We start from the raw sequence: 12,847 nt of genomic DNA on the forward strand, positions 1-12,847 counted from the left end.
TAAGGAAAGTGCACCAAATGAACAATCACAGAAAGGAACGACGAGGATGGGATTCGAACCCACGCGTGCAGAGCACAATGGATTAGCAGTCCATCGCCTTAACCACTCGGCCACCTCGTCACTCGTGTGAATGCCTGACTGACCTCTGGGCTGCGATGGTTTTCCTGAAGAGTCTTTTAGCACTGTGATGTTGAAGCTCACCCTTGGCACCAAAGTATAGTTCATTTTTGTACATGTACGCTGAGATATGCGTACAGTTGAACACGTAGAATTTCAAAGCATATTCCATTTGTTTGCGCATTCGAATGCAGGAGGTTAAACACGTGCGCTCTCGAAAGTTTAAAGGCAAAAGCGAAAGGCTTTGTCCAGCACCTGTTGCATTTTTCATCGTTTATGACTGATGTTCTTTGTACTCTTAAAAGCTGAGCTTGCTCCTATCTCATGACCCCCCTCAGACAAGCGCTTGTCATTGTGGCCCTCTGTCGTTCTGGTCTCCGTTGCCGTTTTGAGAGAACACCTGAGTCTAGCAAAAGGTAGCACATTTGACACAGGACCTCCCTCAGAACTTGTTTGCAGTGTCTTTGCACTCGTCACTGTATCCTACCCAACCCCCCAGGGGCCTCGTCAAACAGAATCTATCCTGACCCAGACCACGAGCTTTACGACTCCACCCCTTTGTTGCCAAGATACCCATAACTCTCTTCCCCCAGTGGTTCGAAAAAAGACACACACTATCCTTTTAAAGTAAAGAGAGAGCAGCGAATAAGGCTTCTCGTACATACTGCCTACTGGTTTTCGTAGACACACCACGCAGTTTGGAGCTATTTACCAGCCTGTCGTTCCACGTCCACATGGCTCCAGGTGAAAGGTCGCGACCCTTGCCACCATTCTTTCGCAGAGGCAATATTGTAGCCTATGAGGCTCATCCGAGGCGCGATCATTGCTGGTTGAAAACTTTACCCAATACCCCGCCAGGATGACTTGAAATAGAGTCAGTCTTGGCAATTTTTGCCTTCTTCTTTTGAAGCTTATCGTGTTGTTGAAGAATAGGTCTCGTGTCCTTAATGCATTGCGTGCTTCCATTATTTAACACACCTGATTCGGATCATCGACCGTTATGAATCGCACTGCATGAGGTGAACGTGTCACATAAGGAAAGTGCACAAAATGTGCACAGATGAACAATCACAGCAAGGACCGATGAGGATGGGATTCGAACCCACGCGTGCAGAGCACAATGGATTAGCAGTCCATCGCCTTAACCACTCGGCCACCTCGTCACTCGTGTGAATGCCTGACTGACCTCTGGGCTGCGGTGGTTTTCCTGAAGAACCTTTTAGCACTGTGACGTTGAAGCTCACCCTTGACACCAAAGTATATTTCATTTTTGTACATGTACGCTGAGATATGCGTACAGTTGAACACGTAGAATTTCAAAGCATATTCCATTTGTTTGCGGATTCGAATGCAGGAGGTTAAACACGTGCGCTCTCGAAAGTTTAAAGGCAAAAGCGAAAGGCTTTGTCCAGCACCTGTTGCATTTTTCATCGTTTATGACTGATGTTCTTTGTACTCTTAAAAGCTGAGCTTGCTCCTATCTCATGACCCCCCTCAGACAAGCGCTTGTCATTGTGGCCCTCTGTCGTTCTGGTCTCCGTTGCCGTTTTGAGAGAACACCTGAGTCTAGCAAAAGGTAGCACATTTGACACAGGACCTCCCTCAGAACTTGTTTGCAGTGTCTTTGCACTCGTCACTGTATCCTACCCAACCCCCCAGGGGCCTCGTCAAACAGAATCTATCCTGACCCAGACCACGAGCTTTACGACTCCACCCCTTTGTTGCCAAGATACCTATAACTCTCTTCCCCCAGTGGTTCGAAAAAAGACACACACTCTCCTTTTAAAGTAAAGAGAGAGCAGGGAATAAGGCTTCTCGTACATACTGCCTACTGGTTTTCGTAGACACACCACGCAGTTTGGAGCTATTTAACACCCTGTCGTTCCACGTCCACATGGCTCCAGGTGAAAGGTCGCGACCCTTGCCACCATTCTTTCGCCGAGGCAATATTGTAGCCTATGAGGCTCATCCGAGGCGCGATCATTGCTGGTTGAAAACTTTACCCAATACCCCGCCAGGATGACTTGAAATAGAGTCAGCCTTGGCAATTTTTGCCAGCTTCTTTTGAAGCTTATCGTGTTGTTGAAGAATAGGTCTCGTGTCCTTAATGCATTGCGTGCTTCCATTATTTAACACACCTGATTCGGATCATCGACCGTTAAGAATCGCACTGCATGAGGTGAACGTGTCACATAAGGAAAGTGCACCAAATGTGCAGAGCATATGAACAATCACAGGAAGGAACGACGAGGATGGGATTCGAACCCACGCGTGCAGAGCACAATGGATTAGCAGTCCATCGCCTTAACCACTCGGCCACCTCGTCACTCGTGTGAGGGCCCGACTGACCTCTGGGCTGCGGTGGTTTTCCTGAAGAACCTTTTAGCACTGTGATGTTGGAGCTCACCCTTGGCACCAAAGTATAGTTCATTTTTGTACATGTACGCTGAGATATGCGTACAGTTGAACACGTAGAATTTCAAAGCATATTCCATTTGTTTGCGCATTCGAATGCAGGAGGTTAAACACGTGCGCTCTCGAAAGTTTAAACTTTGTCCAGCACCTGTTGCATTTTTCATCGTTTATGACTGATGTTCTTTGTACTCTTAAAAGCTGAGCTTGCTCCTATCTCATGACCCCCCACCGACAAGCGCTTGTCATTGTGGCCCTCTGTCGTTCTGGTCTCCGTTGCCGTTTTGAGAGAACACCTGAGTCTAGCAAAAGGTAGCACATTTGACACAGGACCTCCCTCAGAACTTGTTTGCAGTGTCTTTGCACTCGTCACTGTATCCTACCCAACCCCCCAGGGGCCTCGTCAAACAGAATCTATCCTGACCCAGACCACGAGCTTTACGACTCCACCCCTTTGTTGCCAAGATACCCATAACTCTCTTCCCCCAGGGGTTCGGGAAAGCAACACACACTCCTCTTTAAGTAAAGAGAGAGCAGCGAATAAGGCTTCTCGTACATACTGCCTACTGGTTTTCGTAGACACACCACGCAGTTTGGAGCTATTTACCACCCTGTCGTTCCACGTCCACATGGCTCCAGCTGAAAGGTCGCAACCCTTGCCACCATTCTTTCGCAGAGGCAATATTGTAGCCTATGAGGCTCATCCGAGGCGCGATCATTGCTGGTTGAAAACTTTACCCAATACCCCGCCAGGATGACTTGAAATAGAGTCAGCCTTGGCAATTTTTGCCTTCTTCTTTTGAAGCTTATCGTGTTGTTGAAGAATAGGTCTCGTGTCCTTAATGCATTGCGTGCTTCCATTATTTAACACACCTGATTCGGATCATCGACCGTTATGAATCGCACTGCATGAGGTGAACGTGTCACATAAGGAAAGTGCACAAAATGTGCAGAGCAGATGAACAATCACAGCAAGGACCGACGAGGATGGGATTCGAACAAACGCGTGCAGAGCACAATGGATTAGCAGTCCATCGCCTTAACCACTCGGCCACCTCGTCACTCGTGTGAGTGCCCGACTGACCTCTGGGCTGCGGTGGTTTTCCTGAAGAACCTTTTAGCACTGTGACGTTGAAGCTCACCCTTGACACCAAAGTATAGTTCATTTTTGTACATGTACGCTGAGATATGCGTACAGTTGAACACGTAGAATTTCAAAGCATATTCCATTTGTTTGCGCATTCGAATGCAGGAGGTTAAACACGTGCGACCTCGAAAGTTTAAACTTTGTCCAGCACCAGCTGCATTATTCATCGTTTATGACTGATGTTCTTTGTACTCTTAAAAGCTGAGCTTGCTCCTATCTCATGACCCCCCTCAGACAAGCGCTTGTCATTGTGGCCCTCTGTCGTTCTGGTCTCCGTTGCCGTTTTGAGAGAACACCTGAGTCTAGCAAAAGGTAGCACATTTGACACAGGACCTCCCTCAGAACTTGTTTGCAGTGTCTTTGCACTCGTCACTGTATCCTACCCAACCCCCCAGGGGCCTCGTCAAACAGAATCTATCCTGACCCAGACCACGAGCTTTACGACTCCACCTCTTTGTTGCCAAGATACCCATAACTCTCTTCCCCCTGTGGTTCGAAAAAAGACACACACTCTCCTTTTAAAGTAAAGAGAGAGCAGCGAATAAGGCTTCTCGTACATACTGCCTACTGGTTTTCGTAGACACACCACGCAGTTTGGAGCTATTTACCAGCCTGTCGTTCCACGTCCACATGGCTCCAGGTGAAAGGTCGCGATCCTTGCCACCATTCTTTCGCAGAGGCAATATTGTAGCCTATGAGGCTCATCCGAGGCGCGATCATTGCTGGTTGAAAACTTTACCCAATACCCCGCCAGGATGACTTGAAATAGAGTCAGCCTTGGCAATTTTTGCCTTCTTCTTTTGAAGCTTATCGTGTTGTTGAAGAATAGGTCTCGTGTCCTTAATGCATTGCGTGCTTCCATTATTTAACACACCTGATTCGGATCATCGACCGTTATGAATCGCACTGCATGAGGTGAACGTGTCACATAAGGAAAGTGCACCAAATGTGCAGAGCATATGAACAATCACAGGAAGGAACGACGAGGATGGGATTCGAACCCACGCGTGCAGAGCACAATGGATTAGCAGTCCATCGCCTTAACCACTCGGCCACCTCGTCACTCGTATGAAGGCCCGACTGACCTCTGGGCTGCGGTGGTTTTCCTGAAGAACCTTTTAGCACTGTGATGTTGAAGCTCACCCTTGGCACCAAAGTATAGTTCATTTTTGTACATGTACGCTGAGATATGCGTACAGTTGAACACGTAGAATTTCAAAGCAAATTCCATTTGTTTGCGCATTTGAATGCAGGAGGTTAAACACGTGCGCTCTCGAAAGTTTAAACTTTGTCCAGCACCTGTTGCATTTTTCATCGTTTATGACTGATGTTCTTTGTACTCTTAAAAGCTGAGCTTGCTCCTATCTCATGACCCCCCTCAGACAATCGCTTGTCATTGTGGCCCTCTGTCGTTCTGGTCTCCGTTGCCGTTTTGAGAGAACACCTGAGTCTAGCAAAAGGTAGCACATTTGACACAGGACCTCCCTCAGAACTTGTTTGCAGTGTCTTTGCACTCGTCACTGTATCCTACCCAACCCCCCAGGGGCCTCGTCAAACAGAATCTATCCTGACCCAGACCACGAGCTTTACGACTCCACCCCTTTGTTGCCAAGATACCCATAACTCTCTTCCCCCAGGGGTTCGGGAAAGCAACACACACTCCTCTTTAAGTAAAGAGAGAGCAGCGAATAAGGCTTCTCGTACATACTGCCTACTGGTTTTCGTAGACACACCACGCAGTTTGGAGCTATTTACCACCCTGTCGTTCCACGTCCACATGGCTCCAGGTGAAAGGTCGCGACCCTTGCCACCATTCTTTCGCAGAGACAATATTGTAGCCTATGAGGCTCATCCGAGGCACGATCATTGCTGGTTGAAAACTTTACCCAATACCCCGCCAGGATGACTTGAAATAGAGTCAGCCTTGGCAATTTTTGCCAGCTTCTTTTGAAGCTTAGCGTGTTGTTGAAGAATAGGTCTCGTGTCCTTAATGCATTGCGTGCTTCCATTATTTAACACACCTGATTCGGATCATCGACCGTTTTGAATCGCACTGCATGAGGTGAAAGTGTCACATAAGGAAAGTGCACCAAATGTATAAAAGCAGATGAACAATCACAGCAAGGACCGACGAGGATGGGATTCGAACCCACGCGTGCAGAGCACAATGGATTAGCAGTCCATCGCCTTAACCACTCGGCCACCTCGTCACTCGTGTGGGGGCCCGACTGACCTCGGGGCTGTGGTGGTTTTCCTGAAGAACCTTTTAGCACTGTGATGTTGAAGCTCACCCTTGGCACCAAAGTATAGTTCATTTTTGTACATGTACGCTGAGATATGCGTACAGTTGAACACGTAGAATTTCAAAGCATATTCCATTTGTTTGCGCATTCGAATGCAGGAGGTTAAACACGTGCGCTCTCGAAAGTTTAAACTTTGTCCAGCACCTGTTGCATTTTTCATCGTTTATGACTGATGTTCTTTGTACTCTTAAAAGCTGAGCTTGCTCCTATCTCATGACCCCCCACCGACAAGCGCTTGTCATTGTGGCCCTCTGTCGTTCTGGTCTCCGTTGCCGTTTTGAGAGAACACCTGAGTCTAGCAAAAGGTAGCACATTTGACACAGGACCTCCCTCAGAACTTGTTTGCAGTGTCTTTGCACTCGTCACTGTATCCTACCCAACCCCCCAGGGGCCTCGTCAAACAGAATCTATCCTGACCCAGACCACGAGCTTTACGACTCCACCCCTTTGTTGCCAAGATACCCATAACTCTCTTCCCCCAGGGGTTCGGGAAAGCAACACACACTCCTCTTTAAGTAAAGAGAGAGCAGCGAATAAGGCTTCTCGTACATACTGCCTACTGGTTTTCGTAGACACACCACGCAGTTTGGAGCTATTTACCACCCTGTCGTTCCACGTCCACATGGCTCCAGCTGAAAGGTCGCAACCCTTGCCACCATTCTTTCGCAGAGGCAATATTGTAGCCTATGAGGCTCATCCGAGGCGCGATCATTGCTGGTTGAAAACTTTACCCAATACCCCGCCAGGATGACTTGAAATAGAGTCAGCCTTGGCAATTTTTGCCAGCTTCTTTTGAAGCTTATCGTGTTGTTGAAGAATAGGTCTCGTGTCCTTAATGCATTGCGTGCTTCCATTATTTAACACACCTGATTCGGATCATCGACCGTTTTGAATCGCACTGCATGAGGTGAACGTGTCACATAAGGAAAGTGCACAAAATGTGCACAGATGAACAATCACAGCAAGGACCGACGAGGATGGGATTCGAACCCACGCGTGCAGAGCACAATGGATTAGCAGTCCATCGCCTTAACCACTCGGCCACCTCGTCACTCGTGTGAGGGCCCGACTGACCTCTGGGCTGTGGTGGTTTTCCTGAAGAACCTTTTAGCACTGTGATGTTGGAGCTCACCCTTGGCACCAAAGTATAGTTCATTTTTGTACATGTACGCTGAGATATGCGTACAGTTGAACACGTAGAATTTCAAAGCATATTCCATTTGTTTGCGCATTCGAATGCAGGAGGTTAAACACGTGCGCTCTCGAAAGTTTAAACTTTGTCCAGCACCTGTTGCATTTTTCATCGTTTATGACTGATGTTCTTTGTACTCTTAAAAGCTGAGCTTGCTCCTATCTCATGACCCCCCTCAGACAAGCGCTTGTCATTGTGGCCCTCTGTCGTTCTGGTCTCCGTTGCCGTTTTGAGAGAACACCTGAGTCTAGCAAAAGGTAGCACATTTGACACAGGACCTCCCTCAGAACTTGTTTGCAGTGTCTTTGCACTCGTCACTGTATCCTACCCAACCCCCCAGGGGCCTCGTCAAACAGAATCTATCCTGACCCAGACCACGAGCTTTACGACTCCACCCCTTTGTTGCCAAGATACCCATAACTCTCTTCCCCCAGGGGTTCGGGAAAGCAACACACACTCCTCTTTAAGTAAAGAGAGAGCAGCGAATAAGGCTTCTCGTACATACTGCCTACTGGTTTTCGTAGACACACCACGCAGTTTGGAGCTATTTACCACCCTGTCGTTCCACGTCCACATGGCTCCAGCTGAAAGGTCGCAACCCTTGCCACCATTCTTTCGCAGAGGCAATATTGTAGCCTATGAGGCTCATCCGAGGCGCGATCATTGCTGGTTGAAAACTTTACCCAATACCCCGCCAGGATGACTTGAAATAGAGTCAGCCTTGGCAATTTTTGCCAGCTTCTTTTGAAGCTTATCGTGTTGTTGAAGAATAGGTCTCGTGTCCTTAATGCATTGCGTGCTTCCATTATTTAACACACCTGATTCGGATCATCGACCGTTTTGAATCGCACTGCATGAGGTGAAAGTGTCACATAAGGAAAGTGCACCAAATGTGCAAAGCAGATGAACAATCACAGCAAGGACCGACGAGGATGGGATTCGAACCCACGCGTGCAGAGCACAATGGATTAGCAGTCCATCGCCTTAACCACTCGGCCACCTCGTCACTCGTGTGAATGCCTGACTGACCTCTGGGCTTCGGTGGTTTTCCTGAAGAACCTTTTAGCACTGTGACGTTGAAGCTCACCCTTGACACCAAAGTATAGTTCATTTTTGTACATGTACGCTGAGATATGCGTACAGTTGAACACGTAGAATTTCAAAGCATATTCCATTTGTTTGCGGATTCGAATGCAGGAGGTTAAACACGTGCGCTCTCGAAAGTTTAAACTTTGTCCAGCACCAGCTGCATTATTCATCGTTTATGACTGATGTTCTTTGTACTCTTAAAAGCTGAGCTTGCTCCTATCTCATGACCCCCCTCAGACAAGCGCTTGTCATTGTGGCCCTCTGTCGTTCTGGTCTCCGTTGCCGTTTTGAGAGAACACCTGAGTCTAGCAAAAGGTAGCACATTTGACACAGGACCTCCCTCAGAACTTGTTTGCAGTGTCTTTGCACTCGTCACTGTATCCTACCCAACCCCCCAGGGGCCTCGTCAAACAGAATCTATCCTGACCCAGACCACGAGCTTTACGACTCCACCCCTTTGTTGCCAAGATACCCATAACTCTCTTCCCCCAGGGGTTCGGGAAAGCAACACACACTCCTCTTTAAGTAAAGAGAGAGCAGCGAATGAGGCTTCTCGTACATACTGCCTACTGGTTTTCGTAGACACACCACGCAGTTTGGAGCTATTTACCACCCTGTCGTTCCACGTCCACATGGCTCCAGGTAAAAGGTCGCGACCCTTGCCACCATTCTTTCGCAGAGGTAATATTGTAGCCTATGAGGCTCATCCGAGGCGCGATTATTGCTGGTTGAAAACTTTACCCAATACCCCGCCAGGATGACTTGAAATAGAGTCAGCCTTGGCAATTTTTGCCAGCTTCTTTTGAAGCTTATCGTGTTGTTGAAGAATAGGTCTCGTGTCCTTAATGCATTGCGTGCTTCCATTATTTAACACACCTGAATCGGATCATCGACCGTTTTGAATCGCACTGCATGAGGTGAACGTGTCACATAAGGAAAGTGCACAAAATGTGCACAGATGAACAATCACAGCAAGGACCGACGAGGATGGGATTCGAACCCACGCGTGCAGAGCACAATGGATTAGCAGTCCATCGCCTTAACCACTCGGCCACCTCGTCACTCGTGTGAAGGCCCGACTGACCTCTGGGCTGTGGTGGTTTTCCTGAAGAACCTTTTAGCACTGTGATGTTGGAGCTCACCCTTGGCACCAAAGTATAGTTCATTTTTGTACATGTACGCTGAGATATGCGTACAGTTGAACACGTAGAATTTCAAAGCATATTCCATTTGTTTGCGCATTCGAATGCAGGAGGTTAAACACGTGCGCTCTCGAAAGTTTAAACTTTGTCCAGCACCTGTTGCATTTTTCATCGTTTATGACTGATGTTCTTTGTACTCTTAAAAGCTGAGCTTGCTCCTATCTCATGACCCCCCTCAGACAAGCGCTTGTCATTGTGGCCCTCTGCCGTTCTGGTCTCCGTTGCCGTTTTGAGAGAACACCTGAGTCTAGCAAAAGGTAGCACATTTGACACAGGACCTCCCTCAGAACTTGTTTGCAGTGTCTTTGCACTCGTCACTGTATCCTACCCAACCCCCCAGGGGCCTCGTCAAACAGAATCTATCCTGACCCAGACCACGAGCTTTACGACTCCACCCCTTTGTTGCCAAGATACCCATAACTCTCTTCCCCCAGTGGTTCGAAAAAAGACACACACTCTCCTTTTAAAGTAAAGAGAGAGCAGCGAATAAGGCTTCTCGTACATACTGCCTACTGGTTTTCGTAGACACACCACGCAGTTTGGAGCTATTTACCAGCCTGTCGTTCCACGTCCACATGGCTCCAAGTGAAAGGTCGCGACCCTTGCCACCATTCTTTCGCAGAGGCAATATTGTAGCCTATGAGGCTCATCCGAGGCGCGATCATTGCTGGTTGAAAACTTTACCCAATACCCCGCCAGGATGACTTGAAATAGAGTCAGTCTTGGCAATTTTTGCCTTCTTCTTTTGAAGCTTATCGTGTTGTTGAAGAATAGGTCTCGTGTCCTTAATGCATTGCGTGCTTCCATTATTTAACACACCTGATTCGGATCATCGACCGTTATGAATCGCACTGCATGAGGTGAACGTGTCACATAAGGAAAGTGCACAAAATGTGCACAGATGAACAATCACAGCAAGGACCGACGAGGATGGGATTCGAACCCACGCGTGCAGAGCACAATGGATTAGCAGTCCATCGCCTTAACCACTCGGCCACCTCGTCACTCGTGTGAGGGCCCGACTGACCTCTGGGCTGTGGTGGTTTTCCTGAAGAACCTTTTAGCACTGTGATGTTGGAGCTCACCCTTGGCACCAAAGTATAGTTCATTTTTGTACATGTACGCTGAGATATGCGTACAGTTGAACACGTAGAATTTCAAAGCATATTCCATTTGTTTGCGCATTCGAATGCAGGAGGTTAAACACGTGCGCTCTCGAAAGTTTAAACTTTGTCCAGCACCTGTTGCATTTTTCATCGTTTATGACTGATGTTCTTTGTACTCTTAAAAGCTGAGCTTGCTCCTATCTCATGACCCCCCTCAGACAAGCGCTTGTCATTGTGGCCCTCTGTCGTTCTGGTCTCCGTTGCCGTTTTGAGAGAACACCTGAGTCTAGCAAAAGGTAGCACATTTGACACAGGACCTCCCTCAGAACTTGTTTGCAGTGTCTTTGCACTCGTCACTGTATCCTACCCAACCCCCCAGGGGCCTCGTCAAACAGAATCTATCCTGACCCAGACCACGAGCTTTACGACTCCACCCCTTTGTTGCCAAGATACCCATAACTCTCTTCCCCCAGGGGTTCGGGAAAGCAACACACACTCCTCTTTAAGTAAAGAGAGAGCAGCGAATAAGGCTTCTCGTACATACTGCCTACTGGTTTTCGTAGACACACCACGCAGTTTGGAGCTATTTACCACCCTGTCGTTCCACGTCCACATGGCTCCAGGTGAAAGGTCGCGACCCTTGCCACCATTCTTTCGCAGAGGCAATATTGTAGCCTATGAGGCTCATCCGAGGCGCGATCATTGCTGGTTGAAAACTTTACCCAATACCCCGCCAGGATGACTTGAAATAGAGTCAGCCTTGGCAATTTTTGCCAGCTTCTTTTGAAGCTTATCGTGTTGTTGAAGAATAGGTCTCGTGTCCTTAATGCATTGCGTGCTTCCATTATTTAACACACCTGAATCGGATCATCGACCGTTTTGAATCGCACTGCATGAGGTGAACGTGTCACATAAGGAAAGTGCACAAAATGTGCACAGATGAACAATCACAGCAAGGACCGACGAGGATGGGATTCGAACCCACGCGTGCAGAGCACAATGGATTAGCAGTCCATCGCCTTAACCACTCGGCCACCTCGTCACTCGTGTGAAGGCCCGACTGACCTCTGGGCTGTGGTGGTTTTCCTGAAGAACCTTTTAGCACTGTGATGTTGGAGCTCACCCTTGGCACCAAAGTATAGTTCATTTTTGTACATGTACGCTGAGATATGCGTACAGTTGAACACGTAGAATTTCAAAGCATATTCCATTTGTTTGCGCATTCGAATGCAGGAGGTTAAACACGTGCGCTCTCGAAAGTTTAAACTTTGTCCAGCACCTGTTGCATTTTTCATCGTTTATGACTGATGTTCTTTGTACTCTTAAAAGCTGAGCTTGCTCCTATCTCATGACCCCCCTCAGACAAGCGCTTGTCATTGTGGCCCTCTGCCGTTCTGGTCTCCGTTGCCGTTTTGAGAGAACACCTGAGTCTAGCAAAAGGTAGCACATTTGACACAGGACCTCCCTCAGAACTTGTTTGCAGTGTCTTTGCACTCGTCACTGTATCCTACCCAACCCCCCAGGGGCCTCGTCAAACAGAATCTATCCTGACCCAGACCACGAGCTTTACGACTCCACCCCTTTGTTGCCAAGATACCCATAACTCTCTTCCCCCAGTGGTTCGAAAAAAGACACACACTCTCCTTTTAAAGTAAAGAGAGAGCAGCGAATAAGGCTTCTCGTACATACTGCCTACTGGTTTTCGTAGACACACCACGCAGTTTGGAGCTATTTACCAGCCTGTCGTTCCACGTCCACATGGCTCCAAGTGAAAGGTCGCGACCCTTGCCACCATTCTTTCGCAGAGGCAATATTGTAGCCTATGAGGCTCATCCGAGGCGCGATCATTGCTGGTTGAAAACTTTACCCAATACCCCGCCAGGATGACTTGAAATAGAGTCAGTCTTGGCAATTTTTGCCTTCTTCTTTTGAAGCTTATCGTGTTGTTGAAGAATAGGTCTCGTGTCCTTAATGCATTGCGTGCTTCCATTATTTAACACACCTGATTCGGATCATCGACCGTTATGAATCGCACTGCATGAGGTGAACGTGTCACATAAAGAAAGTGCACCAAATGTGCAGAGCATATGAACAATCACAGGAAGGAACGACGAGGATGGGATTCGAACCCACGCGTGCAGAGCACAATGGATAAGCAGTCCATCGCCTTAACCACTCGGCCACCTCGTCACTCGTATGAGGGCCCGACTGACCTCTGGGCTGCGGTGGTTTTCCTGAAGAACCTTTTAGCACTGTGATGTTGAAGCTCACCCTTGGCA

At 48.0% G+C, this 12,847-nt stretch overlaps 23 non-coding genes across 23 annotated transcripts; 11 read left to right on the forward strand and 12 right to left on the reverse strand.

The window, feature by feature from the left end:
• Positions 1-38: 38 nt before the first annotated feature.
• trnas-gcu (transfer RNA serine (anticodon GCU)) lies at positions 39-120 on the reverse strand. Its single transcript has one exon. It is a non-coding gene; the product is annotated as a tRNA-Ser (tRNA).
• A 766-nt stretch (positions 121-886) lies between these two features.
• Positions 887-1,027, forward strand: LOC132137081 (U4 spliceosomal RNA). The gene has a single exon (XR_009431720.1). It is a non-coding gene; the product is annotated as a U4 spliceosomal RNA (small nuclear RNA).
• Positions 1,028-1,198: 171 nt separating this feature from the next.
• Positions 1,199-1,280, reverse strand: trnas-gcu (transfer RNA serine (anticodon GCU)). Its single transcript has one exon. It is a non-coding gene; the product is annotated as a tRNA-Ser (tRNA).
• A 766-nt stretch (positions 1,281-2,046) lies between these two features.
• On the forward strand, positions 2,047-2,187 carry LOC132137073 (U4 spliceosomal RNA). The gene has a single exon (XR_009431712.1). It is a non-coding gene; the product is annotated as a U4 spliceosomal RNA (small nuclear RNA).
• A 174-nt stretch (positions 2,188-2,361) lies between these two features.
• Positions 2,362-2,443, reverse strand: trnas-gcu (transfer RNA serine (anticodon GCU)). Its single transcript has one exon. It is a non-coding gene; the product is annotated as a tRNA-Ser (tRNA).
• Positions 2,444-3,193: 750 nt separating this feature from the next.
• On the forward strand, positions 3,194-3,334 carry LOC132137025 (U4 spliceosomal RNA). The gene has a single exon (XR_009431664.1). It is a non-coding gene; the product is annotated as a U4 spliceosomal RNA (small nuclear RNA).
• Positions 3,335-3,508: 174 nt separating this feature from the next.
• On the reverse strand, positions 3,509-3,590 carry trnas-gcu (transfer RNA serine (anticodon GCU)). The gene has a single exon. It is a non-coding gene; the product is annotated as a tRNA-Ser (tRNA).
• A 751-nt stretch (positions 3,591-4,341) lies between these two features.
• LOC132137026 (U4 spliceosomal RNA) lies at positions 4,342-4,482 on the forward strand. Its single transcript, XR_009431665.1, has one exon. It is a non-coding gene; the product is annotated as a U4 spliceosomal RNA (small nuclear RNA).
• Positions 4,483-4,656: 174 nt separating this feature from the next.
• On the reverse strand, positions 4,657-4,738 carry trnas-gcu (transfer RNA serine (anticodon GCU)). The gene has a single exon. It is a non-coding gene; the product is annotated as a tRNA-Ser (tRNA).
• Positions 4,739-5,488: 750 nt separating this feature from the next.
• Positions 5,489-5,629, forward strand: LOC132137076 (U4 spliceosomal RNA). The gene has a single exon (XR_009431715.1). It is a non-coding gene; the product is annotated as a U4 spliceosomal RNA (small nuclear RNA).
• A 175-nt stretch (positions 5,630-5,804) lies between these two features.
• trnas-gcu (transfer RNA serine (anticodon GCU)) lies at positions 5,805-5,886 on the reverse strand. The gene has a single exon. It is a non-coding gene; the product is annotated as a tRNA-Ser (tRNA).
• A 750-nt stretch (positions 5,887-6,636) lies between these two features.
• LOC132137222 (U4 spliceosomal RNA) lies at positions 6,637-6,777 on the forward strand. The gene has a single exon (XR_009431857.1). It is a non-coding gene; the product is annotated as a U4 spliceosomal RNA (small nuclear RNA).
• A 171-nt stretch (positions 6,778-6,948) lies between these two features.
• trnas-gcu (transfer RNA serine (anticodon GCU)) lies at positions 6,949-7,030 on the reverse strand. Its single transcript has one exon. It is a non-coding gene; the product is annotated as a tRNA-Ser (tRNA).
• A 750-nt stretch (positions 7,031-7,780) lies between these two features.
• On the forward strand, positions 7,781-7,921 carry LOC132137223 (U4 spliceosomal RNA). Its single transcript, XR_009431858.1, has one exon. It is a non-coding gene; the product is annotated as a U4 spliceosomal RNA (small nuclear RNA).
• Positions 7,922-8,095: 174 nt separating this feature from the next.
• Positions 8,096-8,177, reverse strand: trnas-gcu (transfer RNA serine (anticodon GCU)). Its single transcript has one exon. It is a non-coding gene; the product is annotated as a tRNA-Ser (tRNA).
• Positions 8,178-8,927: 750 nt separating this feature from the next.
• Positions 8,928-9,068, forward strand: LOC132137119 (U4 spliceosomal RNA). Its single transcript, XR_009431756.1, has one exon. It is a non-coding gene; the product is annotated as a U4 spliceosomal RNA (small nuclear RNA).
• Positions 9,069-9,239: 171 nt separating this feature from the next.
• Positions 9,240-9,321, reverse strand: trnas-gcu (transfer RNA serine (anticodon GCU)). The gene has a single exon. It is a non-coding gene; the product is annotated as a tRNA-Ser (tRNA).
• Positions 9,322-10,072: 751 nt separating this feature from the next.
• On the forward strand, positions 10,073-10,213 carry LOC132137083 (U4 spliceosomal RNA). The gene has a single exon (XR_009431721.1). It is a non-coding gene; the product is annotated as a U4 spliceosomal RNA (small nuclear RNA).
• A 171-nt stretch (positions 10,214-10,384) lies between these two features.
• On the reverse strand, positions 10,385-10,466 carry trnas-gcu (transfer RNA serine (anticodon GCU)). The gene has a single exon. It is a non-coding gene; the product is annotated as a tRNA-Ser (tRNA).
• Positions 10,467-11,216: 750 nt separating this feature from the next.
• Positions 11,217-11,357, forward strand: LOC132137224 (U4 spliceosomal RNA). Its single transcript, XR_009431859.1, has one exon. It is a non-coding gene; the product is annotated as a U4 spliceosomal RNA (small nuclear RNA).
• Positions 11,358-11,528: 171 nt separating this feature from the next.
• trnas-gcu (transfer RNA serine (anticodon GCU)) lies at positions 11,529-11,610 on the reverse strand. Its single transcript has one exon. It is a non-coding gene; the product is annotated as a tRNA-Ser (tRNA).
• Positions 11,611-12,361: 751 nt separating this feature from the next.
• Positions 12,362-12,502, forward strand: LOC132137084 (U4 spliceosomal RNA). Its single transcript, XR_009431722.1, has one exon. It is a non-coding gene; the product is annotated as a U4 spliceosomal RNA (small nuclear RNA).
• A 174-nt stretch (positions 12,503-12,676) lies between these two features.
• trnas-gcu (transfer RNA serine (anticodon GCU)) lies at positions 12,677-12,758 on the reverse strand. Its single transcript has one exon. It is a non-coding gene; the product is annotated as a tRNA-Ser (tRNA).
• Between the last annotated feature and the right edge of the window lie 89 nt (positions 12,759-12,847).

The sequence above is a fragment of the Carassius carassius genome, unplaced genomic scaffold (genome assembly GCF_963082965.1).
Source record: "Carassius carassius unplaced genomic scaffold, fCarCar2.1 SCAFFOLD_68, whole genome shotgun sequence".
Classification (NCBI taxonomy): domain Eukaryota; kingdom Metazoa; phylum Chordata; class Actinopteri; order Cypriniformes; family Cyprinidae; genus Carassius; species Carassius carassius.